The sequence below is a fragment of the Anabrus simplex genome, chromosome 4 (genome assembly GCF_040414725.1).
Source record: "Anabrus simplex isolate iqAnaSimp1 chromosome 4, ASM4041472v1, whole genome shotgun sequence".
Classification (NCBI taxonomy): Eukaryota; Metazoa; Arthropoda; class Insecta; order Orthoptera; family Tettigoniidae; genus Anabrus; species Anabrus simplex.
Window position 1 is genome coordinate 237,504,966 of NC_090268.1, and position 20,073 is coordinate 237,525,038.

The 20,073-nt window shown below is 44.7% G+C and overlaps 1 long non-coding RNA gene across 1 annotated transcript; it reads left to right on the forward strand.

The window, feature by feature from the left end:
• The first annotated feature begins 1,352 nt into the window (after nucleotides 1-1,352).
• Nucleotides 1,353-18,155, forward strand: LOC137500411 (uncharacterized). Its single transcript, XR_011018042.1, has 2 exons — nucleotides 1,353-1,474; nucleotides 17,831-18,155. It is a non-coding gene; the product is annotated as an uncharacterized lncRNA (long non-coding RNA).
• Nucleotides 18,156-20,073: the final 1,918 nt, after the last annotated feature.

Genomic DNA, 20,073 nt, shown 5'->3' on the forward strand with positions numbered 1-20,073 from the left:
TGACATCTTCTGAGTAAATGTTTAAATACGTCTAGTTCCAAGTTCAGTGTTTCTCCTGTAGATAAGGTTTTTTTGGCGCAAGATTTAAATGTGCGGCGTAGAGGTGTACCTCCCGGTACAATTATTATTATCATTAATAATATTAATATTATTATCATCTATATATTAAAAATGTTTACTAAAACAAATTTTTCCAGTCACACAAGCGAACTTCACGCAGAGCCACACACAAGTGTTCAGACGTTAAGGATGAATAATTGCAGCACGTTTCTTTTAGCTGACAAGGTAGAAGGAATGATCATTCTTAGTGCCGAAGAAAGGTAGAGAAAATCTTAGACATTGTGCGTATCTGTTTTTTATTATTATGAATAGTACATCCAAGAGTTGCGGCAAACAATTCCTCCAGATATACACCATTCACGCAGACTTGGCAGGCCTGAGTGACGAAAACAATGTTTATTCAGGCGTCTTTGCGTTTCTGCCTGATAAAAATAAAGAAACTTATTTTCATTTCTTTTACTTTGTCTTGGAATTGACTAATCAGTGGAATCCTAACAAAATCACTATTGACTTCGAAGCAGCTATGATATCAGTCAGCCCTACGAGAAGTATTTCCGGCAGCATAGTTGAGTGGCTGCTTTTTCACATGAAGCTATGTCTCTGGAGGAAAGTTCAGTAACTTGCCCTGACGAAGAAATACCCGTCATCTGATCAAATCCATCATTTAACACAACACACATTGGGAAGTTTTATACTTCCTTTATAATTGTCAAAATATTATCTTTCCAAACACATGACGGGCTTTTAGAAACAATGCCTTAAACTTGACGCATGGTTGAAACACGTTTAAAAACGGGCAAGTTTTGCGTTCCACCTGCAATAAAAGTAAAATATAAATTACACATACCAAACCTAACGAGGATAGTGATGGTGTGATTGGATTTTCTGTAAGCCCATTGGTTATTTCTTGAACAACCTCCAAACTCGAGTACATAAATTATATTGGTCGACTAGATCGATGACCGCACATCTCCTGAGGCAGATACCTCTCGCACCACGGACGACACAAGCCGGGCGTAACCGCATATCAGCGACCGCAAATAACCATGATTTTATGGTGCTATGGTGACCAGAAATGTCGGGTTGTCACACTACTCCTATACCACGGGTCTGACAGTATGGGGAAACAAGACAGGAAAATTGTACCTTGATGTGACACTAACCTAAAAAAAAAAAAGAATAAGTTCCAGTAATATATTACAAGAAATCTGAGAATTAGTGTTGTAATAATAATCTCGACCTTTCCTGTATCGCACATTGCCAGTTGGCAATAAGTCATGCGTGACTCGTCACCAGAACAAGCTCGGCAGGGCTGGTTTCCTGGTAGTAAAGCTTCCCAGGTGCTATATATTGAGGTCTCGCGCAATGGATCTCCGTCAGTGTTGGTCAAACATTTAACAAAGGCAGCGCTATGGTAAGTGTGTATCCTCTTATTACCTTCTAATTCAGTTCACTGGTCCCACCGATCTTGGGGTCAAAATGGCTAACAGTCTGGTTAGAATGAGTTCGATTCCTGGCTCTGCTAGGTGTCCTTCAGAAGGTCTGTATTATTATTATTGTTACGGAGATATCCGTGGTAGTCAGAGGTGAAAGAAGTTGCGGGCTGGAATGGGTCTAACTACAAGTTCGAAAGATGAATTAAAATTTCAACAAGGTTATATTTTCAAAACTTAACAATGGTGACATAGAATTTTGAGCGTACAACAAATAACAAGTTAAATCAGGTACACAACCAAGAGAAAAATGTAAACAGTTTCCACTAGGGGGAAATAACAAAGAAAATCAGGTACAATGCCGCTTTACAAGAAAGCACCAGTTAAGTGGTCTTTACAAATTCTGGGCTACGGGCCCAAATTCATCAACCTTGAGCTCTCAGCTCACAAACACAAAACACCAAAGGGCAGAAAACCCTTAATAACATGGTGCATTAGCTCCCAACCTTACATTTCAAGCCTCTCTAAGGCACTTTTACCACAACTCCATAAAGAGCTGACCCGCTCTCGATCTTTCAAGCCTACAAAGGCAATAACAAACTTTTACGCAAACTGCCATCAAGGCATAATAAAGAAACAGGGGTATCTCGTACCCAATCTACTGGGCCTTAGTGTGCAAAAACCAGGTTAATTTAAATGGCCCAAAACAAAAGGATGGAGGCGTGAATTTGCACTCCTAAATCTACATTTTAAAACCTAAGTTGCGCTAGGCCGATACACAGGGGCTAATCCCAAGCTAGGGAGATGACTCGTATGAGAAAACTTTAATACATTAAGGAAGAGAAGAAACGGTCATGAAAACGTAGTCACCTCAATTTCAAATGAAGGGGAGCTCGAGAGGGTAAAGCACTCTCTATCCCCGAATTAGAGTTCAAGAAAACTGAAGTTTACCAGAAAAAAGGGGTTTACATGTTTAATGGTTTACATATGAAAGGTTTCGAACCCTCCCCGAGAGTTAAACTGCTGAGCTAGCAAGAAATAAAGATGTTAAAAGGCCATTACCTTGTTGAGGAACTGCTGTCCGAAGAAAGAGGTGCTTCCCGCCCCCTGCTACATATTCACACACTACGCTAGATGTTACTGAATTGGCGCGGAGACAAGAAAATCAGCAGTTTTTATTCCCTCGTGTAAAATCCGAGACCTTTCAGGAATGAGTAGACACACCCCCTCAATTTTATTGGTTCACTAATAATTACACATGGAAATTCGAAGAAGAAAGCAATGATTGGAGGACAATTAATTACAGAAATTACGGATTGGCTAAATTCAAAACAGGCGGAAGGAAAGGATTTATGTTGCCAACCCACAAACCGCAGAACAAAATTTAGTAAGGACAAAACTTATGAATACAATATTTCTTCAAGAGAGTTCATTCCATTGCACCAGAGTGTATTACCATAGTTTTTGGTAGAGACATCTGTTAGAGAATGTCCACACTTCCTGATCACTGAAAAACAAACGTAAATCAAAAACACTCAGTGACATCTTCTGATAAACCGAAGAGTTAGTTCAGTAGTTAAAGTTCCGGGTTTCTCCAGTAGAGAAGTTTCAATTGGCGCAAGATTTGAACTTGCCTCGTAGAGGTGTACCGCCCGGTACCATTATTATTATTATTATTATTATTATTATTATTATTATTATTATTATTATTATTATTATTATTATTATGACAGGAAAACTGGCAGAGGTCTGACCCTTGGGAGCTTGAGGGTATCGCCAAAAATGATGATGATGATGATGATGATGATGCTTGTTGTTTAAAGGGGCCTAACATCGAAGGTCATCGGCCCCTAATGGAATGTGATAAACGACATGAGAGATGATGTTAAAATTTTAAAAACATATCCACTGACTAGAGTTTAAAAATGATGGAGAAAAATGAGGGTGAGATTAAAACAATCAGTGGATCTAATACGCAATGCCTTATTTTCTAATAAAACAAGAGAAATTACAGGAAAACAAAAGAATAAGGCATTGCCTGGTAGTACATAATTTACGAGAGACGTTAAAATAACACATTAAAATAAGCAAAACAAACTAAAATTAAGTCAATAGGATAAAAGCGAAAGTGACACAAAACACACTAGGACAAAGGACAGCATTACACACGAGAAAACAGTCCACTATCCCTCATAAAGCGGATGACGAGGTCTGCTGACTGCTCGTCATCACGCAAGATAAGGGAGATAGTACTCGGAAGGTTAAGACTACGGCGCAGATCGACCAGGTCCACACACTCCGTAAGGATGTGTACCACGGTAAGGTGGTCGCCGCAGGTACACACCGGAGGGGGTTCTCCTTTCAAAAGATGCGAGTGAGTCAAGATACCGTGGCCGATCCGAAGACGACATAATACCACGGCTTCCCTCCGCGAAGCCCGAAGGGAAGTCCTCCATACCTTCGTTGTTCCTTTTATCGCTCTCAGCTTATTGGGAAGTGGAATGGCCTGCCACTCCATCTCCCAATGGGACATAACAAGATGTCTCAGCTGGGAGCGAATATCACTTACTGGAACCTGGAAAGGCAACGTGGGCAGTGTAACTGCCTCCTTGGCAGCCTGATCTACTAACTCGTTTCCCTCTATGCCCATGTGGCTTGGGAGCCACAGAAATGTGATTCTGGTGCCAGCATCCCAACACCCGGCCAGCAGGTCCTGGATTTGCTGCACCAGAGGGTGCCGAGGGAAACAGGTATCTATAGACTGGAGCGAACTCAAGGAGTCGGTACACAGAAGAAAGTGTCGGCGCTCATTGTACAGTGCGTACCGCAGAGCCTCATAGATAGCATAGAGCTCTGCTGTGTACACACTACAGGTTGCCGGAAGAGCAAAAAGGAACCTATCATTGTTAACAACGAACGCACAGCCCACCTTCGTATCTGACCTTGAACCATCCGTGTAAACGACGACTGAACCTGGATAGCGGCCAACAACGGACAGGAAGAGCCTCCGATAAATCGAAGGGTCCGTGTTTTCCTTTGGACCAGTGTGCAGATCCAGGATTACTTCAGGTCGTCGTACGACCCACGGAGGTACCCCACTTGGTTGTCTGACAAGGCAAGGAACCGAAGGTACGTCAAACAATTCGGAAATGTTATCGAAGCGTATCCCAACCGGCCGCGTCGCTCGAGGACGAGCAGCGTACAGCAAACGGTTGCCATTGTTGAACACGCAAGGATAGCTGGGATGAAGTGGCATCTGTCGCAAATTTGCAGCATAGGTAAGTAGAAGTTGCTGGCGCCTCAGGTGTAAAGGCGGCACACCAGACTCAGCGAGCAGGCTAGCGATGGGGCTTGTACGAAAAGCTCCCGTCGCCAACCTAACCCCGCTGTGGTGGATACTGTTCAGCTTCGCAAGAACGCTTGGTCTTGCGGAGCCATATGCTGCACTGCCGTAGTCTAACCGGGATAAAATGTGTGCCCGATAGAATCGCAGGAGCACCGCGCGGTCAGCCCCCCAAGAAGTGCTGCTAAGAAACTTAAGGATATTAAGCTTCCTAGTGCATTGCACTTTTAACTGCCGCACGTGTGGCTCCCACGATAATTTACTGTCAAAAAGGAGCCCAAGAAATCGGTAGGTGTCAACAACTGGAAGAACGACATTACCTAGATAAAGCTCAGGATGAGAGTGAAGTGTACGTTGACGACAAAAGTGGACAACGGAGGTCTTTGCGGCAGAAAACCGAAAGCCATGTTCTAAGGTCCACTTTTCCACCCTCCTAATAGCTTGCTGTAACTGTCGCTCTGCGACTGCCATACTGCACGAGCTATAGTGCAGAGCAAAATCATCCACATATAGGGACGGTATGACGGCTGGACCAGCAGCCGCGACAATACCGTTTATGGCAATCGCGAACAGAGTGACACTAAGAACCGATCCCTGTGGTACTCCATTTTCTTGAACGTGGTATTGCGAATATGTCCTCCCTACTCGGACACGGAATAGACGGAGGGACAAAAAATTCGCAATAAATACCGGCAAGTTACCTCGGAATCTCCATTGATGCAGGACTGAAAGGATGCCATATCTTCAGGTGGTGTCGTAGGCCTTCTCCAAGTCAAAGAAGACAGCTACCAAGTGCTGTTTGCGGAGAAACGCATCCTGGATAGAGCTCTCCAGGCGTACCAAGTGGTCTGTGGTGGATCGAGCGGCTCGAAATCCACATTGGTACTCGGACAAGAGTCCTTGTTTCTCCAGACACCACACGAGTCTGCGATTTACCATCCTCTCAAAGAGCTTACACAGGCAATTTGTAAGACAAATCGGTCTGTAACTTCCTGCATACTTAGGATCTTTGTCAGGCTTGAGGACAGGGATGACTATGCCCTCTCGCCACTGAGACGGAAAATCACCCTCTGTCCAGATTCGGTTGAACACACGAAGGAGATATAGTAAACTATCATCACTAAGGTGTTTCAACATCTGGTTATGGATGTTGTCCGGTCCAGGAGACGTGTCCTTGCAAAGCGCTAAGGCGCTGCGGAATTCCCACTCCGTAAAGGGCACGTTGTAGTCCTCTGAAGCTTGGGTGGCAAAACTCAGGTGATGACGTTCGGCCTCCCGCTTCAGAGGGAGGAAATCAGGATGGTAATTCCCGGAGCCAGAGACATCCGCGAAATGACTAGCGAGATGGTTAGCAATCGCGAGGGGATCAGTGGCGACACTGCCTGCAATGGAAATTCCCGGTACAGCAGATGATCCTTGAATACCCGAAATTCGTCGAAGTTTCGTCCACACTTGAGATGATGGAGTATGTGACGTCATGGACGACACATATCTCTCCCATGAAGCCTTCTTACTTTGTCGAATAAGAACTCGCGCCTTAGCGCGGAATTTCTTAAATATTACCAAGTTGGCCACAGTAGGCTGTCTACGGTAACGCTTATGAGCGCGACGGCGTTCTTTGATGGCTGCTGCTATTTCATCGTTCCACCAAGGAACGAGTTTTCGGCGAGGAGTCCCCGAGAAAAACGGAATGGACTCCTCAGCAGCAGCAAGAATAACTTGGGTGATGTAAGTTATTTCCTCGCCGACGGTCCGCCTGACATCTTCGCTAAAGACAGCTAGTGATGTGTACTTTGGCCAATCAGCATGTTGAAGAATCCATCGAGGGGGAGCCTCGACGGGTTTATGATTCAACAAAGTAAGAACGATGGGAAAATGGTCACTGTCACAGAGATCATCGTGTGCATTCCACCGAAACAGTGGAACCAACGTTCGGCTGCATAGACTAACGTCTATGCGAGAATATGTGCCGTAACGTACACTAAAGTGAGTTGGTTCCCCTGTGTTCAAAATACATAAATCCAGATCTGATAGGAGTGTTTCCAGCTCTCTTCCTCGGGGGCAAGACGTCTCAGAGCCCCATATGGGGTGATGGGCGTTAAAATCGCCCAATAAGAGGAAGGGTGGTGGAAGCTGATCTATAAGATCAGCGACATCAGTGATGTTCAGATGCTCGCCTGGTGGAAGATAAACATTACACACTGTGGCTATGATAGGCAGCGAGACGCGAACAGCTACAGCCTCAAGAGGGGTACTTAAAGGAACCTCTTCGCTGTAGCTATCAGAACGTACAAAAATGCCAACGCCTCCGGAAGCCCGGTGAGCATAGTATCGTTCTGTCGAGTATAGTTTGAAATTCCTCAAGACCGTGTGATGACCAGGTCGGAAATTGGTCTCCTGAATACAGACTATACTCGCTGCGTACTCACTAATAAGCTGACGTAACTCAGCAAGATGCCTGTCATAACCGTTACAATTCCACTGTAACAGTGCCATAGTGTGGACTATAAAAGGAGTGTTAGGTTATGAGCAACAAAATGCTCGTTAGCCTAAACACTATCTAGTTCTACATCCGTAGATGTAGAGGACAACGCGACATCCATCCCGTCATCAAAAGATGGCAGGGGTGCCGCCCAGAACTTCGACAAATTTCGGGCGCGAGGGGGTCCCCTACGAGGAGAGCGCGCAGGTTTGGGAGCAGGAGTGCCTCCCGGCGCAGACTCATATCCCCCAGATGGAGGGCATGATTTCTCCTTCGCAGGGGAAGTCCGAGAGCGCTCAGGACGGGCGCTCTTCTTCCCCTTTTTCTTTTCAAGTTTAGACGGGCTGGGAGATGGTTTCCCAGCCCTGGTCAACGAAGCCGCCTCCGCCGGCTGGGGCACGACTTTCGTCGACCTCCTAGGGGGGGGAGACTTAGTCTTCCCCCCTTGCTGTGCCGGCTGGCAGTTCCCAGCCGGCACAGACTTCTGGTTGGTCGAAGGTGGGGTGGTCCCCCCCTTCGAGCTTTGACTATTTGCGACGTTGCTGGGAGCAGCAACAGTCGCCTTGGGCGCAGCGGTCTGGACAGGTGTCTTGGTCGTAAATGACGAACCTGGAAGACTCTGAGCTATCAAGCTATAGTCGAGTGTACGGGCAGGTGTATTCATAGAATGAAACTTACGGCGCGCTTCCTGGTAGGAAAGACCATCCAGGGTCTTGATCTCCTGGATCTTCTTCTCACTCAGGTATGTCGGACAATTCCGATCCCGAGGAGAATGAAAACCGGAGCAGTTAGTGCACTTGTATGGAGTTGTGCACTCCTCCGCGCCGTGAGCTACTCGTCCACATGTACCACATACAGCCTGATTCGAACGGCGAGATACCATATGTCCGAATCGCTGGCATTGATAGCATCGCATAGGAGGCGGGATGTACGGCCTCACATCGCAACGATAAGTTGTTACCTTGACTTTCTCTGGTAACACTGACAACTTGAAAGAGACAATGAAGGCACCAGTGGCAACGTCTTCACCGTTGACCTTGCGCGTAATGCGCCGGACGTGTGTCACGCCACGGTTCTTCATGTCTTCCATCAACTCGTCGTCAGTGTTCAAAATAAGGTCGCGGTGAAAGATGACTCCGCGAACCAGGTTCAAGGACTTATGCTCCTCCACTTTGACGGGGATTTCGCCAAAGTGCTCGCACTTAAGCAACTGATCAGCTTGCAGTGCTGTACGAGTCTTTAGAAGCAAACTACCGTTGCGCATTTTCTTAAGTTCCTCCAGTTCGCCATAGACGCCTTCGATGTGTCTACTAAACAGGATCGACTTCACCAGCTTAAAATCCTGCCCATCGGTTCTGGTAGCGACCAGAAACCTAGGGAAGCTGGATCCCATTCCTTCACGCTGCGCATGTTCCCAGGGAGTTGAACCTCTCAGGGAAGCAAAAGTTAAAGACTTAGGTGGGCGACCACCTTGTGAGAGCCGACTTCGTTTGGAAGCCATGCCCGATAGCATCCTCCCCGAATGCCACCCACTCCGATCAGGGGTCTCTGTAGCCGAACCAAGCAGCCAAGGCAATACCCACCTGGTCGTAGCAGGTATTGCCCGGGGTCCGATGTTGGACGATGCCTAATACGGGATGACTGAGGCAATGAGCACTAGGACTCCCTTCCTCCGGTCACCCGCAATAGCATGTACCCCATAGCGTGTACAGAGCACTAACAATAGAAAAAATAAATAAAAATAATTAATAATAATATGTCCTTCTGGCATTCGGCTGTGCGGGGACCTGCGTTGTCAGGCGGATACCACTGCCCGGGTACATGATACTCCCACCCGCCGCGTCCTGGGTGGTTGCTGGCACGGGCTTTCGAGCGTAGTCGCACACATAGGAGCTCCATCGCCGGGCAGCACGCACATCAAATTTTGAATGGTCTACATCTGACCCTCAGATAAATAATAAAAAATAAAGAGGGGACCATGGCCACATGACCCTTTAAGTCGCCTTCTACGACAGGCAGGGATTACCTATGGATGTATTCAGCCTCTCCCATCCACAGGAGGTCCATCACATTATACCAACCGCAATCCATGTCCGCGCCAAGGTCGCCCCTTTTGGTCGCCTCTTACGACAGGCAGGGGATACCGCGGGTGTATTCTGCATGTGTGTCCGCCACCCGCAGGGGGTAGTGTGTTTGGTCCGCGAGAGGTATTTTATTTCCCTCAAGTCCGCCGGCAAGCCGGTTAGGACCCCCCTATCCGCCACCTGGGACGCGCCACGTGGGAGTATCACCTCTCCCCCTGCTACGCCATCGTAGTAGGTTCGTGGCGCTGTGCTGGATGCTATTCAGTTGCGCAAGGACACTTTACCTTGCTGAGCCATATTCTGCACTGCCGTAGACTAACATGGATAAAATATGTGTCCTATAAAACCGTAGCAGTACGCTGCGGTCACCCCCCTCCCCATTAATGCCGCTAAGAAACTTCAAGATATATAGCTTCTTGTTGCATTGCGCTTTTAACTGCCGCACATGTGGCTCCCACGATAATTTTCTATCGATAAGGAGCCCAACGAATCGGTATTAACTATGGGAAGAGCAAAATTTCCTAACGAAAGCTCAATATGCGAGTGAAGAGTGCGCTGCCGGCAAAAGTGGACAACAGAGGTCTTTGCTGTTGAAAACCGAAAACCATGTTCTAAAGTCCACTGCTCAACTCTCCTAATATGATGATGATGATGATGATGATGATGATGATGATGATGATGATGATGATGATGATGATGATGATGATGATGCTTGTTGTTTAAAGGGCCTAACATCGAAGGTCATCGGTTCCTAATGGAACGTGATGGACGACATGATACATGCTATTTAAAAATTTTAAAAATGTATCCACTGACAAGAGTTAAAAAAGATGGTGATAAAGAAATGAGTATGAGATTAAAACAGCAGTGGATCTAATTCGCAATGCCTTATTTTCTAATGAAATAAGAGAAAATACACGGAGAAAAGTAATAAGGCATTGCCTGGTGGTGCATATAAATATATATATATATATACTAGCAAGATACCCGTGCTTCGCTACGGTATTATACTGAAATTTATAATTGAATGCTAATTGTTTTAGATATATAATCCGCCGAAATTCGCGATCTGACTAGTTTTCTGCGAGAATCCGCCAAAATTCGCGATCTGACTCGTTTTCTAATAGATTACGGTATGTTTCCTCACATTTTTCAATCTTTCTTTCCAGCAATCGATTTCGTACTTCCCGGGCTAGGTCCAGATATTCCACCCCGTCAGTTGGGTCCCTAAATCTTTGCCATCTTTTCCTATAAGCGTTTTTAATATGGATCAAATCCTTCAGGAGATCCGGCGTGGTGTCGTCTTAGGTGCCTTGGCGGTACTGAACCCGCGGCCGGACTGCATTCTTAGTCATTACCCGTCTAGGACCATTTTCCAGGGGGGTCCGCACATTTGACAACGGTCCAGAACATTATTATTATTATTATTATTATTATTATTATTATTATTATTATTATTATTATTATTATTATTATTATTAAAAGATGTTCTGAACCCCACAGCAAGCTGCAAGATCGCTACTTGGCGGCAAATTACATCTGCTGCCAGTGTCTTTGTTACAATGTGACCAGCACCATCGTCGCGCGTAGGCAAGTGTGCGGGATTTCTGGCGATACCAATGACATACTTCCGTGCATTGTTGACCTTATTATAGAGGTGAACAATTTGACGGTCCATCTCATTCCTATCGTTTATTTCAAATGTGTTTAAATTTTTATTTACATGCCAGGAGGATCTACTGTAATCTAAGAACGTTCTCCGAAGGAAAAGATGGCTGTTGAAAACCAGCCCAGGAAAGATTAAAAATGATCGGTTTATGATCAGAATAAGTACATCGAAACTATATAGCCTGTTTCCAGTCATTCGACAGGGTCAGGAATGGAATGAATAAAGCCCCATCTAACAGCGACAATAGGAATTGTGCCGGCTGCCGAAGCACACCTCTGGGGCAATGATCGTTGAATGACAAATGAAATGAAATATTGGACAGTGTTGCTGGAATGAATGATGAGAGAGAAAATCGAAGTATCCGGAGAAAAACCTGTCCCGCCTCCGTTTTGTCCAGCACGAATGTCACATGGAGTGACCGGGATTTGAACCACGGAACCCAGCTGCGAGAGGCCGGCGCGCTGCCGCCTGAGCAACGGAGGCTCCTTAAGTACATTATGAACAGTAAAATCAATTGATCTCACCTCCTTTTACACCCCACCGCCGTTAAGTTTATTTACACCCCCCCCCCCAAAAAAAAATAGAAGACGTGTTTCTTTATGTTTAAAAGATATTCCAAACACCAATGTTCACATCTGTTACATTCAGTTTTGAGATATAAGTATCCCCATAAAAATAATTCACTTTATTTTCACTTCCTTTCACACTCCCCTCCCCCCCACCCCGTAAGTGAATTTTCCGGCAAAATATACTTGTTTCCTTAATAGTAAAGGATCTTCTAAATAGTAATTATCACGACTCTAACTTCTTCAGTTTTTGATTTATGTGTCTTCATGAAAGGAATTCAACTCCTTTTCACTCCCGCCCCCCAAACGCGTTTTTCTTTGTTTAAGGAGATTCAAATACCAATTTTCACGTCCGTAACAACTTTAGTTTCTATTAGATGTATGTATTCTCATACAATTAATTCAATTAATTTTTCAATTCTTTCACCCCACCCCCACCCCTTCATTGGATTTTCCGAGAATACGTGTTTCTTTACTTTTAAAGCAGATTCCAGAGCAGATTTCACGTCTGCAATATCTTCATTTTTGAGATATCAGTAGCCTAATTAAAAGAATTCAACACCATTTTCAGTCACTTTTACCCCCCCCCCCCTTCCACCCAAGTGGTATTTCCGAAAGCTGAAAATACACGTTTCTTTATTTTTAATAGAGATAAAAATACCATTTTTCACTTCTGTAACATGTTAAGTTTTTGAGATATACTGTAGAAATTCGCTTTTTAAAATTTCACCCCTTTTTATTTCCCCTTACGTGGAGTTTCCGAAAACAAATCACCTATCTTTCTTTACATTTACAGGAGATTCCAAATACCCACTTTTTACGTCTATAACATTTTACGTTTCTCAGATATTCTGTAGATATAGTCTTTCAAAAAATTCACCCCAGTTTGTCACTCCTGTTTAACCCCCATTAATTGGATTTTCCAAAAACAAAAAAATACGTGTTTCCTTATTTTTAAAGGAGATCCCATATACAAATTTTCAGTTCCGTAATATTTTCAGTTTCTGAGATATATGTATCCTCATTAAAGGCATTCATCCCATTATTCACCCATTTACACCCCTCCTATTGGGATTTAAAGAAAGCAAAATATACGTGTTCTTGTATTTTTAAAGAAGATTCTAAATACCATTTTTTTACATCTGTAAACTTTTAAAGTTTTAAGATGTAGACACACTCATTTTAAAAATTCACCCCCCTTTTCACCCTCCATTATTTGGATTTTCCAAAATCAAAAAATACGTGTTTCTTTATTTTTAAAGTAAATCCCAAATACCAATTTTCAGGTCTGTAATATCTTCAGGTTCTGAAATATAAGTAGCCTCATTAAAGGCATTCAACCGCTTTTTCACCCTTTTCCACCCTTCGAATTGGGATTTTCCGAAAACAAAAAAATACGTGTTTCTTTATTTTTAAAGTAGATTCTAAATGCCAATTTTTACATCTTTAAACTTTAAAAGTTTTGAGATATAGATAGACTCATTTTAAAAATTCACCCCATTTTCACACCCCCCATTAATTGGATTTTCCAAAAACAAAAAATATGTATTTCTTTATTTTTAAAGGAGATCCTAAACACCAATTTTCAGGTCTGTAATATCTTCAGTTTCTGAGATATAAGTATCCTCATGAAAGTCATTCAACCACATTTTCACCCCTTTTCACCCCTCCTATTGGGATTTTCCGAAAAAAAATACGTGTTTCTTTGTTTTTAATGAAGATTCTAAGTACCAATTTTTACATCTGTAAATAAGAGTTTTGAGATATAGATGCACCCATTTTAAAAATTCACCCCCTTTTCACCCTCTCATTAATTGGATTTCCCCCAAACAAAAAAATACGTGTTTCTTTATTTTTAAAAGAGATCAAAAGTACCAATTTTCATGTCTGTAATATATTCAGTTTCTGAGATATAAGTACCGGTATCCCGATTAAAGGCATTCAACCCCTTTTTCACCCTTTTGTGCCCCTCCTATTGGGATTGTCTCAAAACAAAAAAATACGTGTTTCCTTATTTTTAAAGAAGATTCTAAATACCAATTTTCACATCTGTAAACTTTTAAAGTTTTGAGATATAGACACACTCATTTTAAAATTTCACCCCCCTTTTCACCCCCTTAGCGACGGAATATCCAAAAATCCTCTCTTAGCGAGCACCTACATCTTAATATGAATATATCTCCAAAATTTCATTTCTTTATGTCCAGTAGTTTTGGCTCGGCGATGATGAATCAGTCAGTCAGTCAGGACAAGCTACTTTATATATATAGATATATACACTTCATTTACATTAGACGTTAAAATAACACATTAAAATACGCAACAAAACTAAAATAAAGTCAATGGGATAAAAGCGCACTTGAAACAAATAAACGAGGAAAAAGGACATCACTAGACACGATAAAACAGACCACTATCCCTCATAAAGCGGATGACGAGGTCTGCTGACTGCTCGTCACCTCGCAAGATAAGGGAGATGGTACCCGGAAAGTTAAGATACGGCGAAGATCGACCAGGTCCATACACTCCGTAAGGATGTGTACCACGGTAAGATGGTCGCCGCAGGTACACACCCGAGGGGGTTCTCCTTTCAAAAGATGCGAGTGAGTTATGATACCGTGGCCGATCCGAAGACGACATAATACCACGGCTACACTCCGCGAAGCCCGAAGGGAAGTCCTCCATCCCTTCGTTGTTCCTTTTATCGCTCTCAGCTTATTGGGAGGTGGAATGGCCTGCCACTCCATCTCCCAATGAGATATGACCAGATGTCTCAGCTGAGAGCGATATCACTTGCTGGAACCTTGAAAGGCAACGGGGGAAGTGTAACGGCCTCCTTGGCAGCCTGATCTGCTAACTCGTTTCCCTCGATCCCATGTGGTTTGGGAGCCACAGAAACGTAATTCTGGTGCCGGCATCCGAACATCCGGGCAGCAGGTCCTGGATCCGCTGCACCAGGGGGGTGCCGAGGGAAAGAGGTATCAATAGACTGGAGTGAACTCAAGGAGTCAGTACACACAAGGAAGTGTCGGAGTCTATTGTACAGTGGGTACCGCAAATCTCTACAGATAGCATAGAGGTCTGCTGTGTACACACTACAGGTTTCCGGGAGAGCGAAAAGAAACCTATCATTGTCGACAACGAACGCACTGCCCACCTTCGTATCTGTCCTTGAACCATCCGTGTCAACGACGACTGAACCTGGATAGCGGCCACCAACGGACAAGAAGAGCCTCCGACAAATCGAAGGGTCCGTGTTTTCCTTCGGGCCAGTATGCAGGTCGAGGATTATTTCAGGTCGCCGTACTACACACGGAGGTACCCCACTTGGCAGTCTGACAAGGCAAGGAACCGAAGGTACGTTAAACAACCTGTAACTGCTCTCCAAGCGTATTCCAACCGGCCGTGTTGTTCGAGGACAAGCAGCGTACAGAAAACGGTTGCCATTGTTGAATACGCAAGGATAGCTGGGATGAAGTGGCATCTGTCGCAAATTTGCAGAATACGAAACAAGCATTTGCTGGCGCCTCAGGTGTAAAGGCGGCACACCAGACTCAGAGAGCAGGCTAGCTATGGGGCTTGTATGAAAAGCTCCCGTCGCCCACCGAACCTCGCTGTGGTGGATGCTGTTTAGCTTCACAAGAACGCTTGGTCTTGCTGAGCCATATGCTGCACTGCCGTAGTCTAGTCGAGATAAAATATGTGCCCTATAGAATCGTAGCAGCACCGTGCGGTCAGCCCCCCAAGAAGTGCTGCTAAGAAACTTCAGGATATTAAGCCTGTTAGTGCATTGCACTTTTAACTGCCGCACGTGTGGCTCCCACGATAATTTACTGTCAAAAAGGAGCCCAAGTAAGCGGTAAGTGTCAACAACTGGAAGAACGACATTGTGTAAATAAAGCTCAGGATGCAGGTCAAGAGTACGTTGACGACAAAGTGAACAACAGAGGTCTCTGCGGTAGAAAACCGAAAGCCATGTTCTAAACTCCACTGCTCCACACTCCTAACAGCTTGCTGTAACTGTGGCTCTGCGACATCCATACAACAAGAGCTATAGTGCAAAGTAAAATAGTCCACATATAGCGACGGTATTACTGCTGGGCCAGCAGCTGCGACAATACCGTTTATGGCAATCGCGAACAGAGTGACACTAAGGACAGTTCTCTGTGGGACTCCATTTTCTTGTACGTGGTATTGCGAATATGTCCTGCCTACTCGGACACGGAATAGACGGAGGGACAAAAAATTCGCAATATTGCCGGCAGGTTACCTCGGAATCTCCATTGATGCAGGACTGAGAGGATGCCATATCGCCAGGTGCTGTCGTAGGCCTTCTCCAAGTCAAAGAAAACAGCTACCAAGTGCTGTTTGCGGAGAAACGCATCCTGGATAGAACTCTCCAGGCGTACCAAGTGATCAGTAGTCGAGCGAGCGGCTCGAAAACCACATTGGTACTCGGAGAAGAGTCCTTGTTTCTCCAGACACCACACAATTCGGCTATTTACCATCCTCTCAAATAGCTTACACAGGCAGGTTGTAAGACAAATCGGTCTGTAACTTCCTGCATGCATTAGGATCTTTGTCAGGCTTGAGGACAGGAATGACTATGCTCTCTCGCCACTGAGACGGAAAATCACCCTCTATCCAGATCATCACTAAGGTGTTTCAACGTCTGGTTATGGATGTTGTCGGGTCCAGGAGACGTGTCCTTGCAAAGTGCTACGGCACTGCGGAGTTCCCACTCCGTAAAGGGCTCGTTGTAGTCCTCTGAAGCTTGGGGGGCAAAACTAAGGTGATGACGTTCTGCCTCCCGCTTCAGAGCGAGGAAATCAGGATGGTAATTCCCGGAGCCAGATACATCCGCGAAATGACTAGCGAGATGATTAGCAATCGCGAGAGGGTCAGTGGCTACACTGCCTAAAATGGAAATTCCCGGTACAGCAGATGATCCTTGAATATCCGAAATTCGTCGAAGCTTCGTCCACACTTGTGGTGATGGAGTATGTGACGTCATAGACGACAGACATCTCTTCCACGAAGCTTTCTTATTTTGGCGAATAAGAACTCGCGCCTTAGCGCGGAGTTTTTTAAATGTTACCAAGTTAGCCACAGTAGGCTGTCTACGATAGCGCTTGTGAGCGCGACGGCGTTCTTTGATAGCTGCTACAATTTCTTCGTTCCACCAAGGAACGAGTTTCCGGCAAGGAGTCCCTAAGGATGACGGAATGGACTCAGCCGCAGCAGCAAGAATAACTTTCGTTTTGTACGTTATTTCGCCGTCTACGGTCCGCCTGTTCACGTCGTTAAAGACTGCTTGTGATGTGCGAATCGCCATGTTTAAGAATCCAGCGAGGAGGACCCTCGACGGGTTTGTTGTCAATAAGCCTAGATTTAGGCGGTGTAACATCATGTAAGGTTAAGGGCGCGCTCTTAGCTATCAGCCTGCAAGGCGCTGTGAGCCCACGCCGCGCTGTGACGTCACTCACCGGTTCAGGCCTCGTCAGGGGGCCACCGGTATCGAGTGCCAGCGAACCCCCCAGAAGTGACTAGTCCCTTTAAACAACAAGTATCATCATCCGACCTTCAGAAACGATTTACTAAAAACGTGGCTTACAAATAGGTTTCCTCCTCGCTAAGCACTACACTATTTCAATGTTTGCCTACACCTCTGCAACCTGCTGGATGCCGATGATATGGACATGTACCTCGAGTAGAATGATGGAACTGAAGAATGGATATGACAAGGCGACAAGAGCGTGCCATTCGTCGGGGTCGCCAAGCCGTGGACTGTCATCAAGAGCTTATTGCATTTTATTGTCCTTATATTAAGTCAACTACATAGGTATCGGTCTGCGATCGTTGGAGGTGAACGCCAGCGGATAAATACCTGCATATCCCCGGGCTGAGTTGTTCAGACAGTAGAGTCCAAGTTGGTGTGTTCGATTCCTGTTAATTTGTGGAATACGCCAGCTTCATGACCGTAGATTTACCAGCACATAAAGGATAACATTAACTGTGGCACCTAGGACAGCTTTAACGTTTTCCTTTTAGGTGTATTACCTTCAGAATCAGCTGTCCGGTGTTTGTAGGCTACTACATAGTAAAACAATTCAACTTATATAAGGATAAGGTACATAACTTGAGTGAAACTGGTCGTTTAGTGTGTACTCATAATAGTCCATTATTGTTACAGAGGTTGGAGTTTCTGCTTCTTAGTATCGCGGTCTTCTTCCTGGTCGCCGCTAGACCTGGTCCTATGAACGATTACGTCTACAAGCCTCCCAAGAGTGTGGAAGATGATCCCTGCTCCTTCAAGCATCCTCTCTGCTTCGCTGGCATGACAGAGGAGGAGATTCGCAACATTCCTGATCGTTTACAGAAGCCTTCGGAATTGTCTCTGGAAATACCAATAAATTGGCATTGAAATTAAACTGCACTTCTTTAGTCCCTGTTACTTAATACAGTTCAAGCAATACACAAGGGACATTTTGTGTTAATAAAGTAAATCATTAAAGGAGTTTAGTTGTGTTACTAATAATTTGTATTCCATTTCTTCGTGGATGGACGACAGTAAACGACAGTTTTTGGTTTCACTCGGCTGTAGCATGAAGTCACCCATCACACATTAACATTTACAGAGGATTGCACAGGTACAATATATTGGGCTAGGCTTTGATGCACTTTTTCACTATCCACTTTCGCTAATCCTGGATCGTCGTGCTAAGAAGACGTCTGATGAAGAGGCGACCTCTCATACCTAGCACTTTCCTCACAATGTAGCAGGTAAGTGGTAAATGAAGTGTGCAGAATACCAGTTCTTACAAACAACTATTGGAACGGTGTTTGCAGAATGAAGTTACCACACACGTTGTAATTGCAATACCAGTTCCATGTACTCTGACATCTTTGTTGTTCCTGATGCTGATGATGGTGATGAGGCTTGTTGTTTAAAGGGGCCTAATATCTAGGTAATCGGTCCCTAATGGTACGAGGTGGAACGAAATGATATGATAATTAAATCCTGAAAAGTATCCACTGTCTAACACTTAAAACGAATGATGATATATTTGAAATAATCAGTGGATCTAGATCGCTATGCCTCATTTTTCTGATAATATGATAGAAAATATAGATTAAGGTAGAATAAGGCAACGCTTTGAACTGCAATCATATACCTAGGTATATAACTCAAATTAGTTAAAATAACACTTAAAATACACAAAGACGACCTAAAACAGAGTCAATGCAATAAAACGTAGTTAACAAAACGAGTAGACAATACACTTTTATACATGATAAACAAAAAGTTACTATCACTCATAAAATGGATGGCGAGGTCTGTTGACTGCTCATTACCTCGTAAGATAAGGGAGATGATACTCGGAAGTACTACGCTGCACATTGGCCAAGTCCACGCACTCCGCAAGGATGTGTACCACGCTAAGATGACCGTCGCAACTGCACCCCGAATGGCTTCTCCCTTCAGTAAGTAGGAGGGCGTTGCTATACTGTGGGCGATCCGAAGATGACATAATACCACAGCTTCCCCCCGAGAAGTCTTCCATACCTTCGTAGTTACTCTTATTTGGGAGAAAAGTGGCCTTCTACTCCATCTCCCAATGGGACATAACCAAACGTCTCCACTCAGAACGAATATTATTGGCTGGAACCTTGTAAAGCATTGGGGGCAATGTGGCCGCCTTCTTGGCAGCCCGATCAGATAATTCGTTTCCTGCTAAACTCATGTGGCTAGGGAGCCACAAGAACGTGATTCTGGTGCTAGCATTTCAACACGCGGCCAGCAGGTCCTGGATACGCTTCACCAGAAGGCTCCGCTGGAAACATGCCTCAACAGACTGTAACGAGCTCAAAGAGTCGCTACACAGCAGAAAGTGCCGGCGTTCATTGGACAGAGCGTACTGCAGAGCATCATCGAGAACCCAGAGCTCGGCTGTGTACACACTACAGGATTCGGGTAGAGGAAAAGGAACCTGTAACTATCGGTAACGAACGCACAGCCTACTTTCGTATCTGCCATCAAGCTATCGTTGTAAACATCCACTGAATCTGGAGACCGACCGACAATGACCCTCTGGTAAATGGAGGGGTCAATGTTCTCTTTGGTCCGGAGTGCACATCCAGGAAAATTTCAGGTCGTCGTAGTATCCACGGAGGAACATTACATGCTTCTTAGAGCATTTAGCTTTTAACTGAAGCACATGTAGCGCCCACGAAAATTTACTATCGAAAAGGAGCCCAAGAAAAAGGTGTCAAATCCAGGAAGGGCGATATCCCTTAAAAAGTTCAGGATGGGGTGAAGAGTGCGTTTCCTGCAAAAATGAACAAATAGAGGTCTTTGGAGGTGATAACCGAAAGCCATATTCTAAGGCCCACTGTTCCACAACCCTAATAGCTTGCTGTAATTGTCGCTTTGCA